Source organism: Acinonyx jubatus, chromosome B4, assembly GCF_027475565.1.
Source record: "Acinonyx jubatus isolate Ajub_Pintada_27869175 chromosome B4, VMU_Ajub_asm_v1.0, whole genome shotgun sequence".
Taxonomy (NCBI): Eukaryota; Metazoa; Chordata; class Mammalia; order Carnivora; family Felidae; genus Acinonyx; species Acinonyx jubatus.
Genome location: NC_069387.1, coordinates 88,545,566 through 88,563,052, shown reverse-complemented (window position 1 = coordinate 88,563,052; position 17,487 = coordinate 88,545,566). Strand labels below are relative to the sequence as shown.

The 17,487-nt window shown below is 39.2% G+C and overlaps 1 protein-coding gene across 1 annotated transcript in view; it reads left to right on the top strand.

Moving 5' to 3' along the window:
* Positions 1-17,487, top strand: part of WIF1 (WNT inhibitory factor 1) — a 68,122-nt gene that overhangs the window by 22,718 nt on the left and 27,917 nt on the right. The gene's annotated exons all lie outside the window — the stretch shown is intronic.

Genomic DNA, 17,487 nt, shown 5'->3' with positions numbered 1-17,487 from the left:
GGTATGTTTTTCTAAATCCTTCTGATTCGTTCGTATCATTTAAAATAGATATTCATATTTTTTAAATTCTCGATTCTTTTTTTTTATTTTTATTTGTAAATTTCATTTTATTATTATTTTCTTGAGAGAGAGAGATAGAGCACATGCAAGTGAATGATGGGCAGAGGGAGAGGAAGGGAGAGAATCCCAAACAGGCGCCGTAAGCAGCATGGAGCCCAACACAGGTCTCAAGCTCCTGACTCTGAGTTCATGACCTGAGCTGAAATCAAGACTTGAACGTTTAACCAATTGAGCCACCCAGATGTCCCCCCAATTCTTGTTTTTTAATTGAATTAATTTTTAATTAACCTACAATGTTATTTTAATTTTAAGTGTACAACATAGTGATTTGACAATTAAGTGTAGTCACCATCTGTCACCATACAACGTTATTACGATTTTATTGGCTGTATGTATTCCCTATGCTGTACGTTTCATCTTCGTGACTTATTTTATAACTGGAAGTTTGGACTACTTAATCTTCATCTTTTTCACCTGTTGAACCACCCCTCTCCCCTCTGGCAACCACCAGTTTGTTCTCTAAATAGATACTAGTATCCTATCTAATGCATGACATGAAGGAAGAATTTTACACACAGTAAATTTCATAATCAAGTTGACTTTTTCCATATAGCAGAAGATTGCTAACTCATATTCAGTTTGTAACAAACTATGATTTTCCAGATCTGATTTCTCTAGTTTCAGCTGCTCCCTTATACCTCAATGGTTAGCTTTTTGTCCCTGCAAATTTTATTCTAGTTTTAGTGTTGAAATGTTTTAATTGATTAAGAACATTTAGGTGCTTCTGTCTTCCAGAGTATTAAAACCCACTTAATTTAAGAAAGGCCACAGCTTTTGTAAGCACCTTCACACTTTTTTTTTTTTTACAAAAGCCACTCATAGGAAATCTTGATAGATTGGTTTCCAAGACCAGTCTGAATGTAATACCACACAAACTCTTAAACTGATTGTTTAGCCATCCTATAGAAGAGTGAAGGCTGGACTTCCCAATTGTGGGAAGCAATCAATAGTGATTTTGACATAAAGGTAGACTCTCTATTGCTTCCTGCCCTTTCTTTTGAGGAAGGACGTCAATTGAGGAAGCACTATTTGTTTCTTGTGACCCTATGTTGATATCTAGGTTATTCTTCAAGGTGTGAGAGTTATAAAAACAGATACTGATGTTAACAGGTCTATAATTTCCAAAGCCATCCCTTTTTTCTTTTTTGCAAAGAAAAAAAATACAGGAGACTCATTTCTCAGTACCTTTTAGTTTCCACACATTCATACAAGTCACGAGTTAGATCTTATTGGCCCTGCTGATTTGTGTACATCTGGTTTTCCCATTGGCCTATTTCCTTTCCTCTTTATGTAGCCTGTGGCCTTCTGTCACAACTGGACAGAAACTGGACCAAAACCAGCTCACTGATACCTCCTTAAAAACAATCAAACAGAAGATGTTAAAAGCTTGATCCTTTTCCCCTTCAGTGTACTGATCTTCTTTGATCATCTGTGTGTGTGTGTGTGTGTGTGTGTGTGTGTGTGTGTGTGTAGGGCTTTGAAATTATTTTTATTAAATGAAGTTGGACAATTAAAATAGATTGGTAAATAGTTACAGTCTCTGCATTTAGGAATTATATATAATCAAATAGAGGAGATACGGAATCAAATATCACGTGTTTTAATGTAGATGGTACAATGAAGGCATTGTGAGTCAGTAATTCAAATTTTAATTGGAAAGCTAGTAACATATTTACAAGTGCAGAAGTTTTATAAAGTGACAGTAGAGTCACAAAGATTACTTTAATGGTGCTATTTTGAACTAAGGAATCTAACGGTTTATAAATTTGCTGGAAATTAGCTTGGCAACTTTTTTCTATTGAACTATAGTTGACACACTGTGTTACATTATTTTCAGGTGTACAACATAGTGATTCGACAAGTGTGTGTGTTTTGCCATGTTCACCACAAGTGTAGCTACCAGCTGTCACCATAAAATGCCATTACAATACCATTGATTATATTCCACATGCTGTATGTTTTATTCCTGTAACGTATCCACTCTATAACTGGAAGCCTGGATCTCCCATTCCCCTCCCCTTGGCAATTTTCAGATATGCTCCCAAAAAAAATGCTACTTCATGGTAACAAGCAACAGAACTAAGGTGACACTGTCGGGGGTAGTAATAGTTGTGAAGAGAGGGTGAAGATACAAAAATAACTCCTTTGATGTGTCCCCCAACTTTATTTATTGGTTTTGGCTTTATAGTCTCATCTCTCCTTAAAGATCTGATGTTTAGTCTAAAAGGATGGGACTCCTCTTTCCTTGCATGTCTTTCATTCTGTCATTAAATGTTCCTTCAATTCAGACTTCTTCTTTGTCCCCTTCAATCCATCAGAGAACTCTGTTGGTTTGTTTTGGTTTTTGTTTTTAACTACTGTGACCATGGGTTAGATACTTTTCTTCCCAAGTCTTTTTTTGCATGCATACTGCCCTTCCTCCCAAAGTGAAGCCAATTAAACTACCCTAAACACTTACATTTTAAAATTAGTAATAGTATAATTTAGCTTAACGAGAGAGAGGAGTAAATACCAATCTTAGCTAATGTAGATAATGGGATAACGGCTTCCTAGCCTTTACTAAGTGAATATATTTTCTACTTATGTTTTTAATCATTTGCTGGAGGTCTTTTTCCCCCTGAACTATTTTTTAAAGCATACAAGCTACACAATTAAGTAAAAACTTAACTGGCTTTGATTAAATTGCTTTGCACAAGTGAGTGTCTATTGGATTGGGGAGAAATATTTATTTATCCTTTTAAGCTTTCCAAAAATCCTGCCTGTTAATGTACTCACACTCAAGTTCAGGGGCCCGAAGAGTTCAAGGCTGACAGTAGCTGTGAAAAGTTTCATAGCCTTTTAGAAAGTTCAACAGCTATGTTTGGGGAAGAAATATATGTATTATGCAAGACTGCTAGCTAATGCAGAGATTGTTACATATGGAATTCATAAAGGTCCAATTACAGGACCATCACTGTTTGCCATGGTTTTAACTTATGTAAGTTATTGATTATACTTTCATGAGATCATAATCAAAAGGTTATTCTTTGGTAATGGTGTGTTAGAAGAGCTTTATCCTGAACTTCAAAGCCATCCTCTGAGGCCCAAGAACAAAGGCTGAGAAGTTTGAACCAGGGCCAGAATCAGTCTGTATGAGTTAACGATGTTCCAGACCATCCGGGAGCCGAATCAACCCATCCACGTGCATGAACTTTCTCTCATCACATCAAATCAACAGTCATCACTAAAAGATGACAGTTGATTCAGCTTTAATGTGCTTTTTTTTTTCTTTAATGACTCAGCTTGACTAACTATGGTGTCTGCTCACATCCGCCTCATTACCCATTTATTTTAACTGTAAAGTACTGTCGTTCACTATGTGCTCTCTGGAGAGTCATGGTCATTAACTAGGTTTACATCTAGGAAGGGAAATTGAAAGTCCTAAGGAATTCACAGCAAATAATTCTTAGAAATGAGAAAGCTAATGCATAACATATAAAAATTAAAAAGAAATAGAGGAGGGCTCACATTTGTGCTAATATTCCGGCATATGTTCAGTGGGCAAAATAGAAAGACAGTGAGGTTACCAATGGAAATATGCTGCCTCCTCTTTGGTTCCTACCTAAGATCCTTATGTAAGGACCCGAGGCTTAAAACTATTACACCAAATAAGCAAAATGCCACCGTGTGTGATCACATTGTGCAGTCTTTACTGATTCTCACAGCAGCCCCTGTAAACCTACTGTATAGGTGACTTTCTCCCTGGGCCTTTGGATGACTCCTCAGGCAGATCCTGGACTTTCTCTACTTAGCCAACGATAATAAAATGCCTTCTGATTACTTTAGTGCGAAGATTATTCTTATTTCAGTAATTAAAATATCCACTGCTCTGTAAAAATTCCAGACTGCGTTCAGAGTTAAACCCCCTCCCCTCCCTTAGCTGCAGCCTGGAAGGCACCATGATTGACTCTTCTCCAACTCCTCTAGGGCTGAAAGGCTGGGGGGCAGGTGGGGGGCCTGGGAAACAGAGACAAGAGATAAGAGACAGGGCTTTGGTGTCGCGTACAGTTCCCTGTGGCCCCAGAGGATGTTTAGAGCTGATCTTGTTACTGTGGGCACTTTCTGGGGTTCCTCCACTGGGAACATTGGATTCCTTTGCCTGTGATGGAGGGCTGCTTCCCGTCCTGCTGGATGCTGAAAAACACACTGCCCTGCCCGCTCTGGTCCTGCCACACTGGCCTCCTTCTCTTTTCTGAGTGTGCCAGGTACCTTCCCACCTGAGGGGCTTGGTACCATGATTCTTTCTGCTGGTGTGCACTTCCTTCAGATGTGCTCAATGTGTTCGGTTATTTACAAGTTTTGCAACACTCATATTTACTCACTTGTATTGATATAAAAAGTTCTCTGACAAAGACAGCAACGGAGAGTATGTGGTTTTAAAAGTACTGTTTTAAATCAGTGGTACATATTACCTGTATTGTGTAGCACAGCGTTAGGCAAGGTGAGGGTTGCAGAAGAGGTCTCAGTCTCTCTCTTTGAGAAACTCTAATAATAATACTCTTGATCTGAACTTACTAAAGGAAATAAGAGTATTTACTCCTGTTTAAATTAAACTCAATGTTTTATCTCATACAACCAACTTCTTGTATTAATACCTGAGTAGAAAGAAATCATGTAATCAGTAAAATTATGGTTAAATTATACTGTGCTTATATTTCCAAAACACATTTGATTTTCCTAGATCTTGCCTTTTACCCTACAGATCAATCTCAGCCAACAGCTCTGACCCTGGCAAAGATTTTAAAGTAAATTAATTCTAATTAATTAATAACAAAAATGTTACCAAAATTGAAACATGAACAGAAGAATGTCATTATGTTAGCTGAACTTTCTTCTTTCTTTCTTTGACACATCCAATTTATTTATCCAATGTCTCCATTTATTGAGCCCTTTCAATGCTACAGGCTCTGCTCCAGGTACTGAAAATACAGCAGTGAACACAAGAGAGTGATGGCCCTTGTAAAGCTTAGGAGGAGATACGTAATTTGTTAAATGTTTAAATGGACATATATCAAGTGATGATAAGTCCTAGTAAAAAACATAAAGCGGAGAATAAGAATATGCATGGTGGGGGCTGCTGTGTCAGAGAGGATGGTCAGGCAAGGCTGCTTGGATGAGATGACATTTTACTAGAAAGGAATAAAATTTAAAAGGGGGTAAGCTATGTGGCTATCTGGGGGAAAAGCGCCCCAGCAGAAGGCATAGTTAGTGCCAGGTCCCTCCGACGGGAGTGTACCTGGCACATTAAGAAGCAGCAAGGAAACCAGCATGGCAGCACCAGAGTGAGCGGGGAGCTACAGCTAATGAGCATGCAGCCCGGGGGGAAGCATCACTGTATCACTTGCGATGTGTTATTGTCTATGAATTAAAGCTTATTCATTCAACACAAATGCCAGTATTTGCTGTTTTTCTTTATTAAAAGGCTTTTTATTGAGGCACCTGGGTAGCTCAGTCTGTTAAGCAACCCGACTCATGATTTCGGCTCAGGTCATGATCTCACAGTTCATAAGTTTGAGCCCCACGTCGGGCTCTGCACTGACAGCCTGGAGTCTGGTTGGCATTCTCTCCCTCTCTCCCTCTGCCTCTCTCCCCTCATGCTCTCGCTCTCTCTCTCTCAAAATAAATAAACTTTAAAAAAAGCATTTTATTATGGAGAATTTCGTGCATATACAAATATTGAGAGAATAGAAAAATGAGCAGCCATTTATCCATCACCCAGATTCAAGAATCATTAATTCATGGCCATCCATGTTTTATCTATACTCCCTACCCATGCCCCCCTCCCACAGTATATTTTGAAATAATCTCAGGTGTCATGTAATTTTATCTATTAATATTTTAGTATGTATCTATAAAAGATAAAAAAAAGTTTTTTTTAAAAACCCCCAAACCATTAAAAAATAATTTTTAACATCATCAAATATCTGGTTAGTGTTTAAATTTCCAACTATTGCCCATACATTTTTAAAGGCTCATTTATTTGAATGAGAATCCAAGAAAGGTGCACACCCTGTGCCCACTAATCTTTAGGTTTCCCCTCCATCTCTCTCTCTTTCCTTATTCCTTCAAATTTTTGTTGAGGACCCTGGGTGTTTGGCCCATAGTGTCCCATAGCCTGGATTTCATTGATTATATCTTTGTGGTGTAGTTTTACTTATTCTTCTATCCTAAAAATTCCCTGTAGGATCATAGTCAGTAAGACATTTCTCATTTGTTTTAAAGCTAAAGAAATACGGCAATTCCAATTTTACCTATTTATGCTAACCTCACCTGTAAGCCCACAGCTGCACTAAACAGAAGAGGAAAATATTTTTTAGACTATTTTCACAGCCCCTTGTTCCTTATGAACTCTACTCCTAGGCCCACAGCACATAGCTGATTCCTTCAGGACCCATGGGAACCCCTTGATCACATTCCTCTAGCCCCAAACACTCAGAAATCCTCAGAATGTTCCTTTCTATCTGTGGATTCTTCCACTGTCTAGAAACTCCCACTAGCATGCCCCAGCAATAAGAGAATTGTGTATTGATCCTGTTTATAATGACTACCATTTGTTGAAAGCTTCCCATGTGTCAACATTGGTTACCTACTTTAGCCATTACTTACTTGCATCCTTGCAAAAACACCATAGAGTAGGTGCTGGCCCCACTTCGGTTCCTCAAGCTTGCCAAAGTCCTGCCAGAGCTTACGCACCTGATCTTACCTCTGCCAAAAATGTTGCCCCCTGTCACCTATTTAATGTCTGCCCCATAAGCAGATATCAGTTCTGCCATTCTTTCTCAGGCAAGCCTTTCTTGACAACTAGGCAAGCTAAGCCTAATTACATATTCCCAAAATGCTACATGCTTCTCCCCTAAAGCATCTTATCATGGTCTTAATTTTTTTAGTTATTTGGTTAATGACCAACTCCCTTTCAGTCTGCTAGCTCCATAAGCATAAATACTAGATCTGTTTTTGGTCTTCCTTGGCATTGTAGGTGTATACAATGTCTGTTGCCTGCCACACTCAATAGATAAGAGGCTAGGACTATGCCCAAGACCAACTGGTAAGTAATGGAATGAGAATTCAAGCCAAGTTGGTCTTACTGTAGCCCAGATTTCACCCATATTCACCCCAGCCTGTGGATGTTGTTATTTTGGACTGTTAGCAGTCTCCATGGAGAGCCAGCTCAGGACCAGCTTCAGTCTCTTTGTGCATGACCCCGTTATCTCCTACTTCCTGCTGACTTGTGATTGGGATGCCAGTGTCTACCTCTCTCAGTCAAGGGTTCACAACTATCCGGGGCTTCTGTTTCATTTGAAGTCAGAAGTTTCATGACTGGGAATGGACATGGTAAGATGTGATTTACCTATTTTTTTAGGGTATGAATAGTTTGACTCAAAGCTTGAATTTATTTTTTATAAAAAGCTTTTATGCCACCAAAACTGTTAGTCACTGGGGATTCAAATAAAAATAGACAAAGTCCCTTCCATAGAGGAGAATTTAATGGGGAAGACAAGTAAACAGATTGTTACTGTAAGTACAATAGTAAAGATAAGGGGCAAAGTGCAGGAAAGAAGAATCTGGGACGGGAAAGTTTTACCAAAGAGATGATATTTCACCTGTGCCTGGAGAGGTAAGTCAAAGTTTGCGTGGTGGACAAGAGAAGGGAGTGGACATTCCGGGCATAGAGTAGGGAGCAGGATTCAGGAGAGAGCATGGCAGTTCAGTGGACTTAAAGCTTACTGGACCTAAGATTGGACTCAAAGTTTGCTGGAACTAAGATGTGAGAGAAGAGGCCGGTGGTCAGAGCCAGATGCAAAGCTGTCGCTAAACTCTTCCTCGTGATTAGAAACTATTAAGAGTTTCACATGGGAGTAGTGGTGTGGCCCAGTTGGCATTTATGAGGAAAAAAATGGATGATAGTGTAGCCTGGAAGGCATAAATCCAGATAGCATGAGTTAATGGGGAGATAGGTTAGGGGACAATTATGGGAGCCTATGTGAGAAATGCCTGAATTTTGGTAGTAACAGTGGGAAGGAAAAGAAGGGAACAGATCTGAGAAATCAGGGATAGTTTGTGGAGATGCCTGGTCAGAAAAAAGTTAGGGGTATAGAAAGACTGCCAAATTTGTTCCTTGGGTAATCAGGTATACAGTGCTATCTAAAGAAATGTGAGTGCACAGGTTCATCAGGAAAGTGATGAGTTTGGTTCAAATAAATTAGGCCCAAGGAGAGATGTCTGGTAGACAGCTGCCAACATGAACTGAGAGCTAAGAAGAAGCATGGAAAGTGGAGATAAAAATCTGGAGGTCATTGAAATGGCGGTATAAAGTCACAGAAATAGATAAAATACTTCAAGAAGAGAGCAGAGGCAAGAAGAGGAGAGCAGGAGTTGTTTCCTGGAAACATCAACATTTTAAGGCAGTGGCTCTTAACCATTTTTTTTTTCTTTTTGAATCATGGACTCCTTTAAGAATGTGAGGAGAGGGGCGCCTGGGTGGCTCAGTCGGTTAAGCGTCCGACTTCGGCTCAGGTCATGATCTCGCAGTCTGTGAGTTCGAGCCCCGCGTTGGGCTCTGTGCTGACCGCTCAGAGCCTGGAGCCTGTTTCAGATTCTGTGTCTCCCTCTCTCTCTGACCCTCCCCCGTTCATGCTCTGTCTCTCTCTGTCTCAAAAATAAATAAACGTTAAAAAAAAATTGAAAAAAAAAAAGAATGTGAGGAGAGCCAGGGTCTGCTGTGCCCAGAAAAACAGTCACATATATATGAACACATAAGCTATGGTGTGTGGGCCCACCTTCAGAACTCTTTTTCCAGGTGCCATTATAGAAAGAGAAGCCTGGGAAGACCATTACAGAAAGATAGGAGGAGAGGAGGAGTTCATGGACACTGTTGCTGATATAGGACAAAGAGAGAGAGAGAGAGAGGGAAGTTGATTATAATAAAAATTTTCAGAGAATACAGGAGAGATTAAGATGGAAAGTGCTCGTTGGCTGTAACAACCTGGAGGCCATCTGTGACCTTTTATGAAGACATTTTAATAGCGATGAGGGCACCAGCCTTACCTCAGTGAGCCAAAGACTGATGAGCAAGAACACTGCAGCCATGAGTATAGACTCCTCCGGAAGCATGGTGCTGACAGGAAGGAAGAGAGAGAGCCTCGTGGCGACAGGGTTGGGTTTTAACCTTTTAGTCCTATTAATATACATGAGGGACGATGGCATTATTGATAGAGCCAATCTCAGAGGATATGGGAAGGAAGCTGACTGAATGTGGATGTGGGCTATTTGTAGGTGGATGGAAGAAAAGTTGAGAGAATTCATGTGTAGCCATTTCTGTTTCCTTTGTGAATATGATCCAGTCATCAGTCAAGCAATGATAGCAGGGATGGGGCAGAGGACTTTGGGGGAAACTATGGAATTGGTGTGTGGGGGGAAGGGAAAGACCAGGCATGTTTAAAAGAATTGCTCAGGGGTGTCAGGGGGCAACTGAAGTTGGCCCTATAGATTTAGCCAGTCCTCAGATTATGGATTTTCATCATCAGTGTTCTCCAAGAAATTGCTTCAGCTCTGCCTCAGTTTCTCATTTTCTTATAAAGGATGAATAATGCATGTCTTAGTAACAGTTTTAAAATAGCAAGTATCTAGAGGAACTTAGAAGATTAAAAAGGATGATTACGCTGCATGTTCTAGGCAATGGCTTTTCCTGAAGTATAAAAATAAATTTATAGTGATGACTGCTATTTGAATCTTTTGCTAGTAACACTAGTTCTCTAAAATCTAAAACTAAAATTACAGACTTTTTTTTTTCTCTATTGGTTTCTAGATAGGAACAGAGAAACTGGTCATCGGAGGCATCTTGTAACATAGTATCCTGATATATGAAATTGTGATTATATGGACAAAGAAGTCAAATTAAGGCATATCTCTTATTTACCAAATAGTTTAATGCATTTTTTTCAAAACATAAAGTCAAGAAGGAAAGTCTGGTTTTTTTTCTGGCTTTTATCAAGACATAAGTTAACACTGTCCATGTGGTTTCAATAAAAGTATATTAAAGAATTTTAGAAAACTACCTGAAGCTAAAACTAAGACAAACATGACCTAATGGTAAATATTTTTAAAGTCATCACTGAGAACACCCACTGATATTTCTAAGTCAGTTAAAGATTTCCGAATACTTTTTATAGTGGAATAAAATAAATACACATCCCAGGAGATAACTCTACATTAAAAAGAACACTGAAAGAAATGGGACATCAGTCTTGCCCCTTTCAAGCTACTTATAGGTGCTACACAAATTTATTTCTACATTTTATAAAAGTCATTCTGTCCTAAAAAATGTGATGTACTGAAGGTACACTATTGTGTGAATTGCATGAAGGTGAGAACAAGGGAATGAGATACTGATGAAGAATAAATGTACTCCATGATGTGTGAGGATAATCACTCAGTTTTTAAATTATTATCAAAGAAATAGCTCTTAGCCAATTCTCTCTCCACCCCCCCCCCATATAAACAAATACCCAATGACTGCTTCTGAAGCTTTAAGAAAAGAAATATTCAAATGTACATCATGAGATGAGAATAAAAAAAAAAACAGAGAAAGTACTCCTTTTCTTTTTTCAGAGCTGAAATCTCCCTCTCGTCTCCTCTAGATCACCATGCATTCAAACCGCTGCCTTCTGAGCCCTTCCATGTTCTCCAATAATTACCATCCTAGCCAGGGGAAGCGTGTGGCTGTGCTCCCGAGGTTTCTCTTCCCACACCTCCTGTTTGGCCTGGCCCTGGCCCACTGGGTGCCAGCTGTACCCCTTAGAACAAAGTTTTCTTTCCCCAGTCCCATTCCTTACCCCACCTGATAGTGCCCAATACTGGCCTTCTCAGTGCCCAATTTGGGGGTTGCCATTGACCCATAACTTTGCAGATGTTTGGATTAGGGCAGGCTCACTGGGAGGAGGAGGTCCTTGTCCCAGAAGCCTTGAGGAATAAAGAGGAATGAAGCCGTCGGTAGCCTCACTGCTGCCTACGTTGCCCCTCCCGTGGAAAATTTTGGCAATCTGGTGAAAGCAGTATGCTGAAGGGGGCTGTATTTTTAGAGCCCGTTTTGTCTGCATACTGCATCCTTTTTCTTGGTCTTTAGAAGAGAAAAACCTCTTCTCCATTCCCCAATGCTTTGCTTTTCTGCTTTCTTGTTACCCCTCCCTCAAAAAATAAACATTAAAAACCCCTCGCTTTTGGTTTTATCCAACACAAAACAGCAATATAGTGCTCTATGACATTGGTTTTCTATCTTCAGGAATCTTAAAAGAGAGTGACTAGCCAGTGATTTGTCAGATAGCCAGGTCTGTTTCTGGTTTGCATGAGCAATGGTGATTCCAAACCAGAGGAGGAAAAGATGGAAAATGTCTTAGATATTTCAGATTCATGTGAAGCCAAACCCTGTGATCTCCTGCCAGTTTTAGTTTACAAAACTTTCATGGTCCTGGATGTGTTTACTTGGACTTTAAGTTTGAATATTGCCATTATATTCCAATAGCTTTACTCCCTCAACCCAGCCCACTAACTGTGGTCGATGGCAGTGTATATAAAAATGATTACTGGAACAGAAGAACTAGGCTGATTGAAATTCTCTAAGCAATGTTCATTTCGTTATCAATTAAGCCAAAACCAGTGAGATAATTAAATAACTACTCTGCATGGGGAGGAGCTTTTTCTTTTGGTTTTGAAACAAGTTTTTCTTAGAGCCAGTTTCAAAAGACTTCAGGAAAAAAGTCTTTGTTGACATTTCACACTTTCTCAGTGACATTGTAATTGCATATTGTAATTAGACAAGGCAAAATTTATATAAATTTATACAATCTTACAAAATGTACAAACTTAAAATTATGTGAATTACATATAATTAAAATGATATGTATGTAACTTATAGAAGAGATCCGGTCTCTTCTGGAAACATGAACCAGAAGAGCATTGGACAACATCATGTGTCATAACTGGACCTTGTCTACACTATCTGCCTATATTTATTCTGGGAGCCTCATTGCCAAGGTTTTGTCCCTAAACAAGCATAAAATAGTTACGAATTACACAGAGATTGGTTGGATATCAAATGTCAATGTTTGATTGCTCTTTTTTTCAAACATGTTCTCTATTCTCTACATATGCCGCAGTGACTGACCACACAGCAAAGTAAAACGGAATCTTTTGACCCATAAAAGTAATTTAGCAATTACCGAAACAGAAAAGCTGATTCCTGTCGGTAAAATCAGAGGCTCATGCCCCTTCACCATAGCAGTGTGCCCTGGAATGCACTGGGCTTACGCATCTGGATGCTTCTCAGTAGGTCATTCATTCATTCAGCAAATATTCATTAAATACCTGGTGTGCCCAATGCTGAGTGAATCCTTAGTAGTGTTGGGGGAAAGATAGAATCCCATCCTTAACCACAAAGAATCCAAACTGTACATGAAAATCCATGATCTCCACGTGGGAAAAGTTTAACAATAATACAGGACAGTGTATGTTTAAGGGCTGTGCTAGTTTGGGTCCTATTACCAGTCAGTGCAGGCGAAAACACTGGAATAGAGGTATGGCTTTGGTAATGTTTAGAGCACATCATTTGAGCCTCAGAAGAGGACCTCTGTTGGGGAGTAGTCTAAAATAAAGGAAATTTGGAGCCAGATTTTGAAGGACACTTGACAGGCTGAGGGCCCTATCCCAGAGATAAGGGATGACAGGAAAGCATTGTGATATGGCAAAACCGATGTTTCCACTAGATATATTGGCTTATGTTATAGCAGAGGTTTAAAAAAAATTTTTTTTAATGTTTATATATTTTTGAGACAGAGAGAGACACAGCATGAATGGGGGAGGGGCAGAGAGAGAGGGAGACACAGAATCAGAAGCAGGCTCCAGGCTCCAAGCCATCAGCCCAGAGCCCGACGCAGGGCTCGAACTCGCGGACCGCGAGATCATGACCTGAGCTGAAGTCAGACGCTCAACCGACTGAGCCACCCAGGCGCCCCATAGCAGAGGTTTTAAAGAGGGAAGCAAGAAAGATACTTCAGAAAATGTTCTAATAATGCCAACATGAGTAAACAAAGGCTGGGTTAAGGAGGAAGCAGTAGGAGTGAGAGGCAGGGACAGAATCAAAAGATTATACAAGGACAAAGGACAAGACTTTGGTGTCTGGCTATTGGGAGATGAGGTAGAGACAAGAAACAATGACTCAGAGGTTCAGTACTTTTGTTATTGGAAAAATGATAATACTGTTGACAGATACAAAGACATCGAGTCAGGAAGCTGGTTTGGGAAGATAAATGACTTAAGCTCCATGCACACAAGCATGGGCCATGAGGCAGTGTGAATGGTTCACACTGAGCATCATTGCCCAAAAGGAAATAGTTCAACTTGTGAATGTGCATGAGTTTTATGATAGAATATAAAGAGAGAAGAGCGGAGGCCTGAGTCTTAGCGATTTTTACAGTCAGGAGCTGAGAGGAGAAGAGTTAATAAGGAAATGCAGGAAAATCAAGACACGGGAGAAGAATCCACAGAGTGTCACAGCATCCAAAGATAACGAGTTGTGAGTTTGAAGGATGAAATTTTGCAGGGAGGTGACAAGAAGAATGCCCAGGAAGAATGTGAGATCTGGCAATTTTTGGTCTAGACATTCAGGCGTCAGATTATTTTAAGCATTGGGCGTGTTTATTCATTTTGTTTGGGACTTTAACATTGAACTATTTTCCTTTCATGCTTACTTTAGGAGATTTCTTCCCGCCCTTCACATACAGTGTAGGAACTATTTCAAATCCTCCTAGTAATTCTCACACTGAATGCCTGGCTAATCTGAACAAACATGCATGCTATAATAACACCAGGTTCTTGTGAGAATTCAATGAACAGTGACTGGAGTGTAGTAAACACTCAATAAAAATTATTTGTAGATTTCAAACTTTACAACATCTATATGCTTTGTATCTACAAATCGCCTGAGATTTTTTTTAGGACAACCCTGATCCCACTATTGCTTTAGTGTTCTCTCATGAACACTTAGGTTAGCATCATGATACATGAAGTCAAAAGAAGTTTGAGAGCCATGGTTTTATGAAAAACCTTTGATTCTTAACTCAGAGGTTCCTGTAATTATTGTGCTTATTAGATTAAGTATGCACCACAAACCCATAACTTCAAAGATGATAAATCCTGGATTCTCCCTGTTCCTCCCAATGTAGTTCTCTGCTTCCTCTCGCTGAGTCCACCCAAGAAAGAGTGCCAGAGTGAAGGGCCTTCTGAGTTTATTCCATTTTGCCGCTTCAATGATGTCTTCATCTCTTCTGGAAGGAACAACCTTAATAGTCAGCCAAGTTGCTTGGAAGCAAGTTAACTTGCTCCAGCACTCAACTCCTCTCTTGATAATATTTGGGTGTCTTTTATACTTCTCCATGAAAAGAAAATTTACTGCATGGCAAACCAGGCCAGCAAGATTTTTCAGCAACTTAATTTAGAAGTGAATTATTCTCCTGAATAGGCCCATTCTTTGTTTGAATACAAGGCGATCTTTTCATGTGTTTCTCAAATAAGCACCCTACTTACCTCTACCTGAGTTTCCATTAGTGTCATTTAATAAAACAAAATGTTCTTTTCCCTAATAGAGGTTTCATGCTCTCCAATATGCCACCTCCCTATTAGAGTTCATGCTCTGAGTTCCTTTTATCTAAGTAATAAATCTACAATCTCTGAAACTTGTTCCCAAACTTTAAAGCGAGCTCGCTGTTCTTTGGCCTAGAATGTAAGTTTTATTTGCCCCCCAATAAGTTTTTCCAGTGGAGAGGTTTGGGACCAAGACTGTTTATTATATTATAAATAAAGTAAAAACAGAAAGTCCTGTCTAGAACTGAAAATATGACATTATAAATCTATCGCTTATTTCATCAGCCATTTTAACTTTGAGGGAAATATTTTAGCTATTTAAGTTAATACTTAAGTTAAATGAGGAATATATGTCATCTCTACCACACGGTGATGATAATCTATTTGTAGAAATATTTATATGGTACTCGTGGTTTGGGTAGATCCGTTTATAATGACAAAGTGAAACTTTGAAAGAAGTCAGTGTCGAGATCAGAGACAAAGCGTTAGTCAATTTCTTTCTTCCTTTTTTTCTTCTTTTTTTTTATTGTGCAACTGCAGCTTTTTTTTGGTTAATGTTTATTTGTTTTTGAGAGAGAGCCGGAGCATGAGTGGGGGAGGAGCAGAGAGAGAGGGAGACACGGAATCCAAAGCAGACTCTAGGCTCTGAGTTGTCAGCACAGAGCTTGATGTGGGGCTTGAACCCCTGAACCATGAGATCATGACCCCAGCCAAAGTTGGATGCTTAACCGACAGAGCCATCAGACCCCCCAGGTTGGTCAATTTCTAAGTAGTTTCCACATTAGGATTTTTAAGAAGGCAATGAAAACAGTAGATAGGCAAGCCCCTTTAAAAAATATATACCAAGTATGAAGGAAATTATATATTTCAGAAATTATAGCATCATTATCATCTTCAGAAAGAAAGACGAACAAAAAAAAAAAAGCTTTCTCTAGAAACTGCCTATTGCCAATAAAAATCCAAGCAAGAAACTGTTTTGACCAATTCCTGCCCTATGATATAGTCTTAGATTTGCAGTAGAAAAACTGATACTCACTGATTCTCAGAGAAATCAAAGGGACACCCTACAGCCTCTAGTGTGAAATTCATTATTGATAAGAATGAGAATGTTGGCTGTCCAGACAAATCCATTAAACATCATATTGAGCAGTCATGCCAATGCGAATTACAAACTAATTAGCCAGCCTACTTAACGTGGCCAAACTCAAAAGCAACAACAGGAGACCCAGTGGCTCTATGGAATTGTTTCTGGACCCTGAGTAAAACTCTCAGTTCCACATTCTTTGAACATCATCAAAAGTCTTTGAAAGACATGTTCAGAAGCTACGTTCTTAGTAAATGTTGTTTTCTTAAAGCAAGTACGCAAGCAAGAGATTTAAATCCAATTGTTACATGAGCACAGCCTACATAGAAGTCCAAAAAAAGAGTATTTCATCTGTGATCAGAGAATTATTCAAACGGAGCCAATGATTATCATCATCCACACAGAACTGAAAGCAGGATACATAATAAATGTTTGGTTTTTAAATAAATGGGTTTATTTCACTATAAAAGGCAAGGAACCCCGTGTAGAAAATTTGGAAAAGAGGGAAAAGGAAAAAAATCAGTTAGCATCAATCATACACAATCATTGTTTTAATATTGATGGCTAGTCTTTCATCCTTTTTCTTAGTAACACACAAAAAAATTAACTTATTTTTAATTATATTTTTATTAATTCTCTTTTAAAGTATATCACCCATATAGAGGTAGATTTCATTTATAAAGTGATGGAGCTCAAAGATAGAATTATGAGCAGCAAATGACGACCTGTTGAATGGTATTTGAAGCAATCCAGCCACTGAAATGTTTCATTTTCAGCATGTTTGTGTTCTGTCCACTCAGCTCTTTTCCATCATTATATGTACTGTTACTACAAGTGTTAAACGTTGGGACCTCATGTGCATTACGCAGGCATTTGTTATGTTATTGTTGTTGCTATTACTGTACTTAATAAAGCAAATAAACCAAAGTTATGAATTATAAGGGCATGTATCACTAAATCCTTTCACAATGCCAACTAAAATATATTTTAGAACCAAATGTCAAGTGATAAACATTATCCAGTAAAGTGTAGAGGGAAGTGCAGCTGGCAGAGCCATTTAAAACACCCGGATTCATGAAACACTATCTGAGAAGTAGCCCACTTTTAAGAGTTGTCAGTTTACCACAAGGTCGGAAATAACGTTCTCTTTTTCAAAGGAATTCATTCCAAACTGACTTACCTTTCCTGATGACGCTTCTTTCCTTCATCAGACTTGCAGTCCTCTGCCTTTCCTCCATCAGGGTAGGAATTGACTCTATCCTCAGGGCCCTCCTGGTGAATGAATTTAATAAAATTAATTCATGAAAGTTTGTTACCAAGGACTCTTCATGGTGGTCTTCTGGAACACTGCCACAACCCAAAGAAGGGGCCACAGTGGGAATTTAGTCAACTAAGGTGCTTCTTTTGGTCCAGTGAAACCAGGAAGTGTGTTCCAACACGCTGCAAGCATGGCCAATGTCCCCATAGCAGCTGAGATCACCCCTTTGCATTATCATCCTCCTACAAAGTCCTTAACACCTAATACATTGATTCTATGACTTAGGACAAAAAATTGTGTGAATGTCTAGCAGGTATCTCTTAATACTCTCCATACTGGGAAATAAATTTTA